The sequence below is a fragment of the Tetrao urogallus genome (genome assembly GCF_951394365.1).
Source record: "Tetrao urogallus genome assembly, chromosome: 7".
In the NCBI taxonomy this organism is placed as follows: domain Eukaryota; kingdom Metazoa; phylum Chordata; class Aves; order Galliformes; family Phasianidae; genus Tetrao; species Tetrao urogallus.
Genome location: NC_136820.1, coordinates 46,529,341 through 46,544,484, shown reverse-complemented (window position 1 = coordinate 46,544,484; position 15,144 = coordinate 46,529,341). Strand labels below are relative to the sequence as shown.

Here is a 15,144-nt window from a genome sequence, read left to right as displayed (position 1 = left end):
GGATCTGGAAGCCCATTCCTGCAGGAGAGAACCCCATTCCTAAGCACCTCTATCCCTACATGTGGGAACTGCAGGTGCCAAATCACACCCACCCCACTGTCTTCCTATCTTTGCCTCTCAGAGAATCTACTCTTTAACAAAAGAACCTCTTAAATCCCGGTGAGGTAATTTGCACAGTTGGGTGAGCACCCATAAAAGCTGTCTGAGAAACCAGTGCTGCTGCTTAATCCAGGAGCCCAGCAGCCCATTGGTGGTGCTCAGTCAGCAGAGAGGGGTTTTTATCTCTGCCCCCAGTCTGTGAATTGGTGGCCCTGGTCCTGGGGATGCTGAGCTGGAGGAGATGCACACCGACGGGAACAGAGTGGCCTCCCTGCCCCAACTTGAGGCTGCCAATGGGTGAGTGGCTCCAGGTGCTGTGGGGATGTTGGGAGGCCCAAGGGTTTGGGAAGGGAAGGGCACTTATTGCCATTTCTCATTGGATTTATAACTTGCTATGAGGCTTTAATAGGTGCCAAAATGCCATGCATGTCTTTTTCCGAATGAAAAGTAAAAAATCATGGGACAGAGCTGCAGTGCGCAGCATTAATGGGATTTTAGGCAGCCTCCAGAAAAAACAAGGACTGGTGATGCTCTGAAGCATTATGTTTACCCTCATGGCTGCTCACCGGCTCCCAGATCATGCTTTGCTCTGTTTGCAAACCACAGTGTTTTCTCTCATTTTCAGTTCTACAAAGGACGGTGAGGATTCCAAATTCAAGCCTTTTTGTTTTACTGTGAATTGGCTCATTATGTGAAAGAGCAGTAATTGTGAACATGTTTGTTTGTTTGTTTTTTTGTTACAGTCATCTGATTTTTGGTTGTTTTCATCCAGGTCACCTGTTTATATTATAACTGCATGTGTTCTAGCAATCGACTTTTAGAAGTGAAATTTTTCCCTTGCTCACCAGAGGTAAGAACGTCTCTGATCTTATTTAGATAACTAACAAAAATTGTATGAATTCATAACACTTTTTGTCCTGATTCCAAACTTTCACAAGTTGACTTTTTCCTTTAAAATAGGTGGGTACAGCATATAGTGAAACAGATCCCTGATCTGGAGGTGGGGGACATGTCTGGTGTAGTTAATAAATACAATGAATAATGCACATACATAGAATGGCCTGGGTTGAAAAGGACCACAATGGTCTTCTAGTTCCAATCCCCTGCTGTGTGCAGGGTCACCAACCAGCAGACCAGGCTGCCCAGAGCCACATCCAGCCTGGCCTTGAATGCCTGCAGAGATGGGGCATCCACAGCCTCCTTGGGCAACCTGTTCCAGTGCCTCACCATCCTCGGTGTGAAGAATTTCCTCCTAATATCTAACCTAAACCTCCCCTGTCTCAGTTTAAAACCATTCCCTCTTGTCCTATTGCTATCCACCCTCCTGTTCTCCCTCCTTTTTATACACTCCCTTCAATTATTGGAAGGCCATAATGAGGTCTCCCCAGAGCCTTCTCTTCTCTAAGCTAAACAAGCCCATCAAAAACTATAATGCATTCCTTCTTTTTAACTAGAGCAAATGTAACTACAGAGTAGCTTTGCTGAAGATAAAATAAGATTCAAAAGAGAATTTCTTACTTTAGGAATAATTTACTAAGTTATAACCAAACAATGCACATGGTACACGTGTATAAATCTGTGATTGCAAGTGGGAGGTGGGGGGAAAAAAAACAACTACTGCCCCAAATGTCCCTGATTTTATACATTTCTACAGACGTTTGTGGCTCTTCTGTGTCAGCTGGAATTCCCTTTGCAAGAAGCACTTCACAACCCTCAGGTAATCTAAACAGCTCCCAGGAAAATTTAGCTTCAGGCGGAGCTGAGTGTCTGCCCGAGGCAGCTCGGGGCTATTTCTGGCCCTTGCAAAAAATCCAGGAATGTACAGGTTGCTATTCCTGGCACTGTAAGACTCCAAGAAGCTTCACCCAGAGACAGCTGCGGGTTGTATTGCTGCATGGGGACACGGCCTTGCCCAGTGGGCCAGCTGCTGGGAGCTCATTGTCCCTTGCCTTAAAACTCACCCGGCTCAGCTCCCCCACTCTTTTGGGGTGTTTGATCAGGTATTGGCACGGGCTGCCCAGGAAGGTGGCAGAATCACCATCACTGTAAGTGTTCAAGAAAAGAGCAGGTGTCACACTGAGTGACATGGTCTAGAGTGGTCACAGGCATGGGGTGATGGTCGGATGAGATGATCTTAGTGGTCTTTTCCAGCCTTAATGATTCTACGATTCTATGGGTTGATGGTTGGACTCAACGTTTTTAGCAGTCTTTCCCAATCTTAATGATTCTAAGATGCTATGGGTTGATGGTTGGACAACAATAATCTTAGAGATCTTTTCCAACCTTGATGGTTCTAAGATTCCATGAGATGGTGATAACCGCCACCGCTTGCTATAAAGGAAGAGCTTCTTCTGTTCCCCTCTTAGTGTTCACCCATCCTATCCACACCAGGACTGTTTCCTGCACTAATCCCTCTGCCTCCCTAATGCTTTACATCCCATGAAACAGCATCTCTTCCCCTGCAGACATCCTTGCAGGATGACAATGTGTGACAGTGGCTTCCTCCCCCCAAAACATCCCCTAGGAAAGCAAAGCAGAGCTACCCACCAAAATAACCCATGCCTGGGGAGAGGGCTTCTTGGCATGCCACAAATTCCAGCCCTTTTAAGGGAAGCCCTTTCCAGCCACTACAAAGCGATACCTTGGGAATGTCTGCCATAAGCATCACTGCCCACATGTCCCTTTGGGACTGGGGCTGTGGCATGCATCCATAAGTGTTTTTTTGGCCATGCCATGGAGTTGCTGTGGCGGCATTGCAGGGATGCTGTGCAGCATGAGCCTGCCTCTGCATTCTATTCTTGTCATGGAGTTTCCGAGCTGCTGTCAACTCTTCATCACTGACAGCCAAGAAATCTGAATACAGTTTTGGAAGAAACTGTCATGGCAAAAAAAATAAGAGAAATAATAAAAAAAAATCTCCACCAGTATCCTTTAAAGAGAATATCCTAGCCCGCTTCTTGATATTGAGTTTCCCTAGCATTTCCATTTGTTTCTGAATGAGGCAAGCTGCCAGTGAGAGTAGTGGGAGGAAAGGCTTGGCTTCAAAAGAGTGAAAGATCAGGTTGTACAGTACTGAATACAAGGCTTCCTGCTGCTGTGTTTAGACCCAGACCTGGGCTTTTTGCTGGTGGTAAAGAAGGATTTCCATTCTCCCCACCAGTACAGTTGGGGCATTCTTGCCTGATTTACCCCAGAAAAGAGGCTTGTGTATCCTACAAAATACTGCATCTATTCAAAGACTGAACACAGCCTTCAAGGGAAGTTTCTACAATTTTCCACCCATGCTGGATCCCTTTGTTGCCATGAGTGGGATTACCTAGTTCTTTGCCTGGACAAGAAAACAGGTTCTCATTTTGTCTCTTCCCATCAAGTGATGTCTGTATCCAAGACACAACCCTATCTCTCTTACTCCAACCTTTTTTTTTCTTTCTGGTAAAGTCCTGAAGCTACTTTGAATATTTTCCAGTGAAGATTTGGGTGAAAACTGAGGAGTTGGAAGGAAGTAGAGGAAGCTATGGAATTTCTGTTCTGGCAGCAATCAGCAGAACGTGTACCCCAGAAGGAAATACTAACCATAGCCAAAAGCATGTATAGAACAACACTGCATTTAACTTAGGCTGTGGGGTTCAGGCCCTTCACACAGTGACTGAGCACTGAAACATGGAGGTGGAGTGTTTTCCCTCTGGCTACACAGACATTCAGTAGCTGAATAGCTCTAGCAAATGAATTATTAGGTATGAGACTCAGGGGTACACACAAGTTCTATCTTACCAAGAAGTATAGGAGTCATTTTCCACACCTGAGAGCAAATAAGCATGGTACAGCTGTATTAACGCTCTTAATCCATCAGACCCCCTCCTGAAGCCCTTTGTTTGGGCCAGGGTCGCAAACACATTCCTCAGTGCTCCCTGGAGCTGAGAGCAGAAGAGAGAGGGAGAGAAATTTCCTCCTGAACAAATCCTTCTCTACCACCTATTCCCCAGGGATGTAAGCTTAAGAGAAGCTCACTTTCCTCTGAGGTCCACATTTGCTGCCTACTCTATTGAACCTAGTTATGAACATGATTCTGACCTGGAATATGTTCTAACCAACCCTACAGTGCCTAACAGATTAATCAGAATCCTGTACATATCCTCTCTTGTGCTGACAGAGTCCCAGTCCCTCACAGCATTTTGGGGGCAGGTTGTAGACACTGAGAGTGGAGAGTAGCAAGTAGATGCACGAGTTTAAGCCTCAAAACTAGGAACTTCCATGTTTAGGGAAAAGGGAAAAACACATACAATGCTCTGCTTCCACTTCAAACATGCCCAAGCACCCATGACAGTAATGCAGAACCAAACTGAAGCCACTGCTAGTGGTGCAGATGGTGGGATTTACTGAGCTCTGGGCCAACAAAATCTCATATCTGCTGCCAGCCCTTCCACAGCACAACATCCTGAGCATCATCATTTGCTCAGGATTTTCATTTTCAGCATCAACCCAAGCTTCATATTCACGCAACACCTCACCCTTCTCAAATCTACCCCAAAATTACTTACAGGAAGGTCTCAGTAGTCCCAGTAGCTGTGTCAAGCTGTAGACAGTCCCAGTGGAAAACCTCTGTGAAACTCACCACCAGGCAGTCCTTACAGAATCCCAGAGGAGCCCTGCTCCAGTCCCCACACCTCGGTCCTATTCACTGCCTCCCAGTGGTCTCTGGCAGCTGATTTTATCACTGAGCACTGGGCTATGTTGAGAGGATGAACCACTTGGTCTATTTTTAGGGGAGGTGAAGCTGCTCTTCCACCCGGCTGAGTCAATCATGAGTTGGGGAGGTGGGGAAGTCTGAGGGCCTGGCTTATTTTCAGAACTTGTTCATTCAAAATACCCCTGGTGTAATCCAGTATGGGACAAGGGATGATTCCAAACTGCAGTGCCATGGGGAAGAGGCATTTCCCTGATTCACTGCCATGTCCTCAGGCTGTGATCTGTACTGCCTGACCCCCTTTGCTTTGGACCACCGCCAGAGTTTTAAGAGAAGGCAACAGGTATTACATTTTCTAGTTCCTCATTTCTTCCTTGGCTCAAGTATTCTAGTGTTGAGAAAGAAAAGAAAATATTTTAGGAAAAGGGAAGTGAGAGGAAGCATGTATGCAAAGGAGGATGATACATTCCCTTCTCCCAGATCCATCCTTGGTGGGCAGTGCAGCACTGCTGGGAGCTGCTCTGGGCAGTGTTTGGGGGTCCAAATGAGGGCTATGAAGTTGGCAAAGAGTTGAGAAAGCAAGATGTGTGAGGAGTGCCTGAGGTCCCATGGTTTGTTTGGCCCAGAGGAACAGGCTCCCCAGAGCAGTGGTCCCAGGCCGTGCACATGCCCCACACACCCAATGCCAGACTACACAAGAATGGACTGACTGGGCAGAGAGCTGCAGAGGTGAAACTGTGCTGAGCCAGGCACTGTAGGGGCAAATATCATAAGAGTTTTAACTGCCTGAATCAAAACAGGCTTAGCTTTCCCAAGTTCCGACATGAACAGAAGGTGTGGACACTTCTCTAAGCTCTTTATGCCTCTCTGTAGTGTGCTTGTACTGCATATAGCACAGTGATGCTCCCATCTTTTAGCCACATGAACATCACATGAAGGGTAGATGTTGCACTGAGTGACATGGTTTAACAGTATGGTGGTGATAGGTAGATGACTGGACTAGATGATCTTAGTGATTATTCCAAGCCTAATGATTCTATGATTCTATGATTTCAGCAGTGCTGTGCTGAGTTGGTAGAGCACGACCTTGGTCTCCATGCACTTTGCTCTGGTGTGTCAAGCAGATCTCCAGTAACAATTTTCCAATTTGAGAGTCTCTGTTCTTTTGGTTCCCTCCCTCTCAACAACTTACAGGAGGTTTTACAGGAATGTTAGGAGGGCTCTTGCCCCTTTGCTTCCAGTGTATGTCTACAGGTACATGGGCAGAATGCTATAAGGCAGCCAGGCTGCAGGGAGATAGGGGAAGAGATTTGCCCACCAACATCACATCACATTATATCATACCAGAACACATCATATCCAGCTCCATATGACCAATGGCTTTCACAGAGGCTCCTGCATGGACCCCAGTCCTCCCTGCCATAGCCCAAACCCTAAACTTACAGCAAGGCTGGAAATTACCAGTCCTCTGCTGTTTCTGTTAAGCCTCGTGTCTGTGAAGCCTCGTGTCTGTGAACACCACCCTTCTCTCTAAAATAGCATCCATTTTCTTTGCAGCTTCCTTTAATAAATGAGGATCAGAGAAAAGAACTCAATCGGTATGAAATTTGACTATCTGTGGGGGGGGAGGAGGGGGGGGAGCAAAAAACAACACCACACTTGTTACTGCTGCACTCTGAGTAGGGAACCTCACATAGCAGGTGAGGGAGGCAATGCTGAGCAGTTAAAGTGGTGGAGACCCAAGTGATTGATCCAGAAAACAGGGGACATTATCAGGAAGGTAACAGGTCCTTGATCACCAACTAGGCTGTGAGTCTGGAGACAGCTGGGGCTGCCACGCACAGCCAGTAGCATGAAGCATGTGGCAGAGGTGTCAGCATAAACAGCAGCAGGCAGGGGACAGAGTGCATGGAAGAGCAAGGCTTATTTATTTTGTGGGGGTGGAGGGATGTAAAAGCAGGAGGTGAAGGGCAGAGCAGATCAGTGCAGCCACCACTGTACACACCTGTATGCGTCTCATGCTCACTGTGAACCTGACAGAAGTGCAGAGCATGTACGTACAGCATATATTTGCCTGTCTCTTCACCTAGCTGCCACATACAACGTGTATGTTGATAGACTGTGAACACACAGAGACAGCTGCTCGTGCTTTCAATGTCTGCCTGTCCATCCTGAGGTGGTAGACCCAGTGCTCCCCATTATTGTCTCTGTGGGGTGCACACACATGAGCCAGGGAAGTGCTTTTCTTCTCCTGTTTGGAAAGCAGGAAAAGTCCTGGGAAAAAAAATAAATAAATAAAATCCAAGGGGCACGGGGCCTTTCTGAGAGCGTGGGAACATGCAAGGCTCAGCAGCAGGGAATGTGGGGCTTTGGAGCAGGGGGCAGCCCTCACTCTAACTGGGGCTGACTCTTATGGGAGCTGAGATAAGAGCACAGCAGTAGTGCAGCAGTGAAAAGGCTGAGCAGATTAGATCAGGTAAGAGGTCTCTGTTATGTAAGCACATGGGTTGTGGTTAGCAGAAAAGCCAGTTATAGAGAGTTCTTTTATCTGTTTTGATTGCTGTTGTAGCTGGAGCTGTGCCAGCTGTGAGAGGTGATCGCTCACACTTCAACAGGAGTTTACTTTCTGACTTAGTTGGAAAGTGCTTGAAGCTGGACAGATTGTCAGCTTGCAGGAACACTGACGCTCAGTACCCTCTTGTCCTACTCATGCAAAGCAGCTGGTGAAAGGGGACTGAGCTTTTAGGGATTATTTGGGCTGCAGGAATCTGTATCATGGCAAAGACTAGAGCTGCCTTGAACTCAGAGCCATCCCTAATGCAAACAGAACTTTTTATCTTAAATCAGCATTTCTCCCCCCATACTTTCAGATCCTCCAAGCCCACGCGCTGTCTGGCATCCTTCAGATAGGAGCTGTTGGCTGCAGGACCCCAGTTCGTGGAGGCAAAGATGACAGCCCCCGGAGGACACAGTGTCTGGCAGGCTCTGTGCAAAGTGTCCTTCTAGAGACATTTGGAACCGAAGGGGAACAGTCTTCTTGTCACTAGATGACACCGCACCGCCTTGCAGGAGACTACGTGAGTGCTACGAGGGTCAGGCACACCGCTGTCCCTGCAAACAAGCCTTGCAGCCCAACAAGCTCTGCTGATCATTGCTCAGTTTAATCTCACTACTGCTAACTACAGCCTTTTGGACCCCTTTAACCGGCATCTTGGTGATAGCCTTCGTGGCAGCTTCCTCCAGATCATCTGATAGCATTAGTGTGGCTGGGGAAGAAGCCCAGCTGGCTTAGCTGCTGGGAATGGGTTTTCCTAAGGGATACAGGCAGCTTTGCTCTTTGAACAATGCTCAGGATTCCCATAGTGTCTCAGAGGTGACTAAACTGCATTTGTGAAGAAGTACAGCAACTGTGCTTTGACTTCATGTGTAATTACTCATCTTGGAAGTGTTGCAGGCACATGAGTTTGCTGATAAGCCAAATGCCAGACAGCAGAGCTGTCCTGAACACCACCAAGCTGCTGTTCACCATACCACAATGGCCTAAGCCCCACAAATTTGCACTTTGCTTAACCTTATAAACATTGTGTGACTCCTAGTCATTGGACACTCTGCCTTCCTCATCTCAGGTCATCAGCCAGGTTCCCATTCCTCAGTCCCAAGAAAATGGCTGTGAGGCTGTCCATGGGTGACGATAAGGAAGTTCCTACTGGCACATGTGGAACATTGATCTTTCCCACTGTGGAAGTAGCTAAGTCGTGGACAAGTCATCCCAGGAGAGATATGGGATAGCTGGTTCGTAGCTGGTATGTAGCTAGGTAGCATTACAACTATCTCTGAACCAAAGTTCTGTCTCTGAGCAAATCCAGTGCCTACATCAGAGGTAGTTCTCATATTCCCAGCTCCTTTCCTGGCCGCAAGTGCTCCTCAGAAGGATCCTATGCCAACACTTTCCAAAGAAGCAGTGGCCAAGAGGACATGAAGTCTTTGCTATTGTGGGGCTCTGAGTCAGAGGCTGGAGAGTGGTGTCAGTCTCTAAGATAAACCATGAATCATCGTGCACCAACCAGAACAAGAGATGTTCCTCACGCTGTAAAAGGCACACTGCAGCTAATTCTGTGATTGTATTTATCAGGATAGCGTGGTGACTTCACATGTTTTGATATTAAAAAATTATCCTGGGAACACTGTGGAAAGTTCAGCTCCTTCGTTTGTCTGTGTGCTCATATCAGAGACTTGCTTTCCCATGCAGCTGGGTAATTAAATCTGATATCCAGGCAGTACATGATTTACTTTTCCTCTTCTGTGAAAGAAAAAGTGCAAAGGAAAGAGAATAGACCCTAGGCAGATGGGAGATAGGGTCCCTGGTTTCCTGATCCAGGTCCGAAGCAGTCAGGGTGGTCCCCTCTTCTCCAACCCAACTATTACACACTGCAAGAAAGCACTACAGACAAAACGTGTAGAACCTTCCTGGCAGCTTATTTGGTAAAACTCAACCCTTTTCCTCTCTCTCTTCACTGATACCCCTTGCCTTGAAATATCCCTGACCTGTCATAGACCTGACGATACCACAGAATTAGGGATCACTTATGTAGCCTATCTCTGGCCAAAGATGACACCACTGCTGCCAGGACCTAGGCTCCTTACTTGGGTACAAAGGGACCCCTCTCTTTTCATTTCCTTGAGGCTGAGGTGCAGGCAGGTATTACTCATTCCAAACTAAACACGGATGTAATTCTGCCCCAGTGTTTAATCCCAGCTATTTTAAAATGCTTGGAGTCAGGATGGCTCTGTGGACTCATCGCTGGCACACGTTCCAGCTAGCTGGGATGTGCCAGCTCTGTGCAATAGGACCATTCGGGGCTGGAGGGGGTACAGCTGCACTTGTGGGGCCATCTGCCCTCTGCACCATGCTCCCTGTCCTTGTCTGTACTCCTGCATGCCCAGTTCTGGCAGCGCCTACTGGATCGGGTGGGAAATACAACTCAGCACAAGGACCAAGTTGTTCCCTTCCCAGTTACAGCTGGGAGTAGAGTAGCGATGACGACGGGTAACTGAAATAAATCCAACTCACCACTTCTGCCCGTGGCTGAGTCATTGGCTGTATCTGTCACTGAGGAGATGATCGTCTGTCTGTCATGGGAGATCCTTCCTTCCTGTGTAGGAGCAACAGTGAGTAAAGAGGTAAGTTCCCATCAGCAGAGGAGAGGAACTGCTCAAAGCCACAGTGCACGGGAAGTGAGTGCATCAGAGGCTGTCCAGAGGTAAAAGTGGGCCAGACACTGCATCCATGTGTATGGATGGGGTTTCTTCTTGTAGGCCTTAGCCAGGTTTGTCCTTACTCTGCTGCCTTCAAGCACTGTTCTCCATTCTTCGGACAAAGCCTCCCTCTGCTTCCAGAGCTAAGAATTAGTGTTTTCTCCACCCAACCTCATTTTTGAAGACACTGTTGCTTTCCCTTGGAGGTCAAGTTTATTCACCTGTTTCCTTTACTCATCTCCACAACATGGGGCTCTCAAGCCCAGTAATGATTGGTGTTGCCCTTTGCTATACCCACAGGGAAGAGACCAGTGCCTCTTGTGGAGCAGTAATCCCTGGCGTGATATATTATGGTGGGATGGACCTGATCATTTCAGACAGGTTCTTATACAAAATCAGCATTCCATATTCCTTCTTAAGGAAGATGTGTTTGGGAATCTCTTGCTGGTTCTGCCAGCTGTCAGTGGATGATGCACCACAACCATGAAGCCCAACCACTCACAAGGATGACTCTAGTCACCCAAAGAAAATAAATTTCAGAGGAGCTCTTAAAGAAGAACACCTACAAACCTTTGCTGCAGAATCCCTCCATGTAATGATGGTAGGACTCCATTGTGCTTTCTTCTGTATGCTCTGAAGAGATGAAGAGAAGGAAGGCTCTTTATGGAGTTTGGTGTTCCTGCTGAGGGGTTGGATTGTCGTCATGATCCTGGTGTCAGCCTCTCTATTCCTCAAAATGCTGTGGAGAGATGATGTCTTGAGTGGAGCAAGAGGTGAAGTCTTACTCTGTGCAGTGGCTTTAGGGGTGTCCAAGTTGGTAAGGTGTCCATTGAGATTCCTTGCTGTGGTACTGGTTTTATGGATAGGAAGATCCTCCATGGATTTGCTCCAGACACCATCACTGGAATGGCTTTGAGATAAGGTATGCTTCTTTCCCATTGGATTGACATTACTCTGTGCTGGATATCTTCTCTCCATGACCTAAAACAAACATCAAGGCAGGTTCATAACGTACTTCAATAGTAGATCAACTGAATTTTCAGCTTCCTACTCTTCTACTCCAACCATCACATTTGTTGACCTTTTAATTTTTGAGGTGAAAGTGTTCTGTCACTTTCTGCTCTATGTTCCCTGAAGTACAGGGAAGAAACATAAGCTAAGCATACTCTATTTTTTTCTGAAGCATAGGAATTTCTGTCATGCCTGTTTCCAGAGCATTCTTCTAATGTGCCTGTGGTAATGCAAGAAAGATTTACAGTAGCAAACATATGACCACTGTTTGTCTTTCCTGCCAGATAATTGTCTTATCTCCATCTCCCTTTCTATTAGAAAACTGTCCTGGAAATAAAATTTTTCAGATTCTGCCTTTTTTTTTTTTTTTTTTTTTTTTTTTTTTTTTTTTTTTTTTTAAAATTCCATTTTCTAATGAGATTCAAGCCAGCTTTCTGTGATCCGTGAGAATCAACTTTTCTCAGGACCATGCTCTGTCCTACTTTATCTGAGCCTGTGTCTCTCACCTTGGGATGTTCTTGCTTGGACATGCTGCTTTCATAGTCCAGGATGCTCTGGTACCTGAAGGGCAGAGAAAAGATGATGATGAAGGAGAAACTACTTTCTTTCTTTTCCTCACTGTGGGGAGTACACTTCCAGCTTTCTTCAAAGATTCTGCCAGACAGATCGATCTTCAGGATATTTGGAACTAAACTGTCTCAAGGGAGAGTTCAAGAGATGGTTTTGACAACAGCTCTATCACTTGTATGTTGAGGGATTTGCACTGTGGGTACTGTTGCTAATCTTATTTATCTCATTCTTGGCAGAGCTGTGATCTGATCTCATTCATGGGTTGTAACCAAAAGAAATCAGCTCTGAAAGGGCTTGTGTTGAAATGCGACTCTCCCTGGAGTATTTTGGTTAGAAGCAATTAAGAGGAACCATGAGGGGATGAGAGACCCACACCCCTCTTTTCTCCTCAATGCTCTTCTCTCCATCTCCTGCTGTTTTCCCTTGTGGCACCTCAGAGATTATGCAGATTAAAAGCTTCAGTTATCCACCTGGTAATATTCCCATCGTTGGGGTCAAGGGCAAATTCCTCAATATTGTCGTATTTGGGCAACTTTGTTGAGTGGATCTGCATTTTAAAACAGGACTTGGTTTCCAAGCTAAAATCATGCATCACTGATATATAATAGCTAATAGAATCACAGAATCACAGAGTGGCCAGGGTTGGAAGGGACCTCAAGGATCAGGAATCTCCAACCCCCTGTTGCAGGCAGGCCACCAACCTCCCCATTTAATACCAGACCAGGCTGCCCAGGGCCCCATCCAACCTGGCCTTGAACACCTCCAGGGATGGACGGGGCATCCACAGCCTCTCTGGGCAGCTGTTCCAGCACCTCACCACTCTCTCTGTAAAGAACTTCCCCCTGACAGCCAACCTAAATCTCCCCTCCCTCAACTTAAAACCATTTCCCCTTGTCCTGCTGTTATCTACCCTTTCAAAGAGTTCATTCCCCTCCTGTTTGTAGGCTCCCTTTAGGTACTGAAAGGCTGCCATGAGGTCACCCCGCAGCCTTCTTTTCTCCAGGCTGAACAAGCCCAGTTCCCTCAGCCTGTCCTCATAGGGGAGATGCTCCAGTCCCCTGATCATCTTCGTGGCTCTCCTCTGGACCCTCTCCAACAGCTCCCTGTCTTTCTTGTACTGGGGGCTCCAGACCTGGACTCAGTACTGCAGATGGGGCCTCACAAGAGCAGAGTAGAGGGGGACAATCACCTCCCTGTCCCTGCTGGCCACCCCTCTTTTGATGGAGCCCTGGATACCATTTTCCTTCTGACCTGCAAGGGCACACTGCTGGCTCATGTTAAGTTTTTCATCTATCAAGACCCCCAGGTCCTTCTCCGCAGTGCTGCTCTCAAGGACCGCTCCTTCCAGTCTGTGATAGCTCTTGTGGCAGGAGAGTACTCGGCTTTAGCTTGAGATGTGAGGCTCTGGGATGCTGTACTTGGGAAGGTCCTTATCTGAGTGAGATTTATGTGTTAGGGAGGTGGAGGATGGAGAGCTCACCCTGAAAAGCCACAGGCCTGCAGTCACCTGCAATAGTCGATCAGCCACCCACCTGGCAACCAGTTCAGAGACGGACACAGACTTCCTCAGAGGAATTGCTCTGTGCTCTGAGCTGCTCCTTGGAGAATTACACAGAAAAGGAAAGGACTGAGCTGATCGCAGTTTCTCAGCTTTTTCCATCTTCTCTGTCTGCTGGCAGTGGAACAAGAGTGTAAAGGTTATTGTGCTGGATGTGAAGACCCGTGGTAAACAAGCCAACACTCAGTGCATCCATCTCCACTCAAAGGGTCAGCGCAGCAATAACTGGCCATGAAAAAATTGTCTTCACTGAAACATCTTCAAACCTCATCACATGATAATAAAACAGGGTTAAGGAAGATACATTTAAAGTCAAATCACTTCTAATGCAGAGAATGGGTCTTTTCCACTACTGCCTACCAATTTTCTTATTCTCTTTGATCACCCTGTCCATATCTCTGACAGAGGAGAGGAGGGAATCAGAAAAAGATTTGCTTTAACTTATTTAAAAATAATTTGATGGAAATTATGCATGTGCATCATAAATGCATATAGTTTTTTAAATGTTCCCAGAGTTGCATAGATGTGAACCAGCTCTGAATTCAGGCAGTAACTGGAGAATTAAGAACCTCTTGCCCTCTTCTATCAAAAAAAGTTCTTATCTTCCAGGCTTCAGAAATGCACAGCAGAAATCCCAGGCACTGGATTTGCAATGGCTGATCTGACACTTGGAAGTACACTGGGTCATCTGGGTCTCATTTTCCAAATTTAGACAGAGCCCTAGGGACCAACTAGTTATATGTAATTGCTCTTTAATTACTGACACAGACATCCAAACTATGGGATTATGAGATGCTTGTACTTAGATTTTGAAAGCATTTGCTTTAAAAGCTATGTTGCTTGTATAATGTGTTTCATAAATGATTTCTATTGCACTGGCCTTAAATTCGGTCTGTGCCTCGAGCTTTTGTCCACTCATCCCTGAGTGGCCACAGAATCACAGAATCATAAAATCATTAGGGATGCAACCTAACCCTAACCCTAACTCCTCCAACCTTTAACCCACCCCAACCATCACAAATAAGCCGTGTCCATAAGTCCAGCTCATTTCACATAATATTAGAAAAGAAGTGGTTTTATTAGATCACAGACACCCTTTTCCCACAGTCCGGGAGCCATTCCTGTTCTTGCAGTTGTGGCTAATGTTAAACAATCCCAGTGAAGAGCCCCTGAGAGATTCACATCGTGGTAGAATAAGCCATTAGCAGGAAAGTGCTCCCCATTCTCCCCTTTATAATGCTCTTTTCCTTAATACAGTAGGCACAGTAGATGAAAATACTCTTCTCAGCCCACCCTGAGCAGTTCCCACAATCAGCACAGCATCCCCCAGTCACCAAGGGCTTACAGGATATTTGCTGATATTAATTCATTCCATCTACTCTTATCTGGGAGAGTTTATGTGTAAAATCACTTACATGCTAGAGTGCTTTCCTCCAGCCGAGATCTGCCATTTGATAGTCTCCTTGGGGCTCTTCAGCACCACGCTTCTGACTCCATCCTATCCCCCTCCTTTGCAAGACAGGAGGCAAAGTCCCTTGGCAAAGCTGCAATTAAATATTAAAAGATGATGTGCAATTGGGGCCAGTGTGAATTGGAGAGCTAGCACTTAAGAGTGGAGGAGATGAAGCCTTCTCCCTGCTCCACTTAACATACTGCCAATTATTAAAGTCTCATCCATCCCTATCAAATCACCAAGTAAGTTCAGAGCCCAGCTTGGGCACAAATAACAGTCTATATCCAAAACTAGGTTCTAATCTGGGAGTAAATCTGCTGGAATCCTTGTCCAAGGTCAAGCAGAAATGAACTTGGGGATTTCTAAATGGATGATTCTGGCAGAGGCCATACATTCATCCTCCAAACCAATGTGGTTTCTCTTGTGGTCCCCGGTGCTTGTGACTTTGCTGGGAAGGTTCTGTCTGAGCCAAAAAGAGGGCAATTCTCCATGTTGTTAAAAGCTCTTGGGTGT

The 15,144-nt window shown here is 46.4% G+C and overlaps 1 protein-coding gene across 1 annotated transcript in view; it reads right to left on the bottom strand.

The window, feature by feature from the left end:
- The window catches only part of XIRP1 (xin actin binding repeat containing 1), a gene marked incomplete at its 3' end in the record, with an annotated part of 28,998 nt that extends 15,718 nt beyond the window's left edge, over positions 1–13,280 (bottom strand). Inside the window, exons 1-4 of the mRNA XM_079538256.1 lie at positions 13,153–13,280; positions 11,557–11,611; positions 10,610–11,020; positions 9,855–9,936 (exon numbers count right to left, since the gene is read on the bottom strand). The remainder of the gene's footprint in view (positions 1–9,854; positions 9,937–10,609; positions 11,021–11,556; positions 11,612–13,152) is intronic.
- Positions 13,281–15,144: the final 1,864 nt, after the last annotated feature.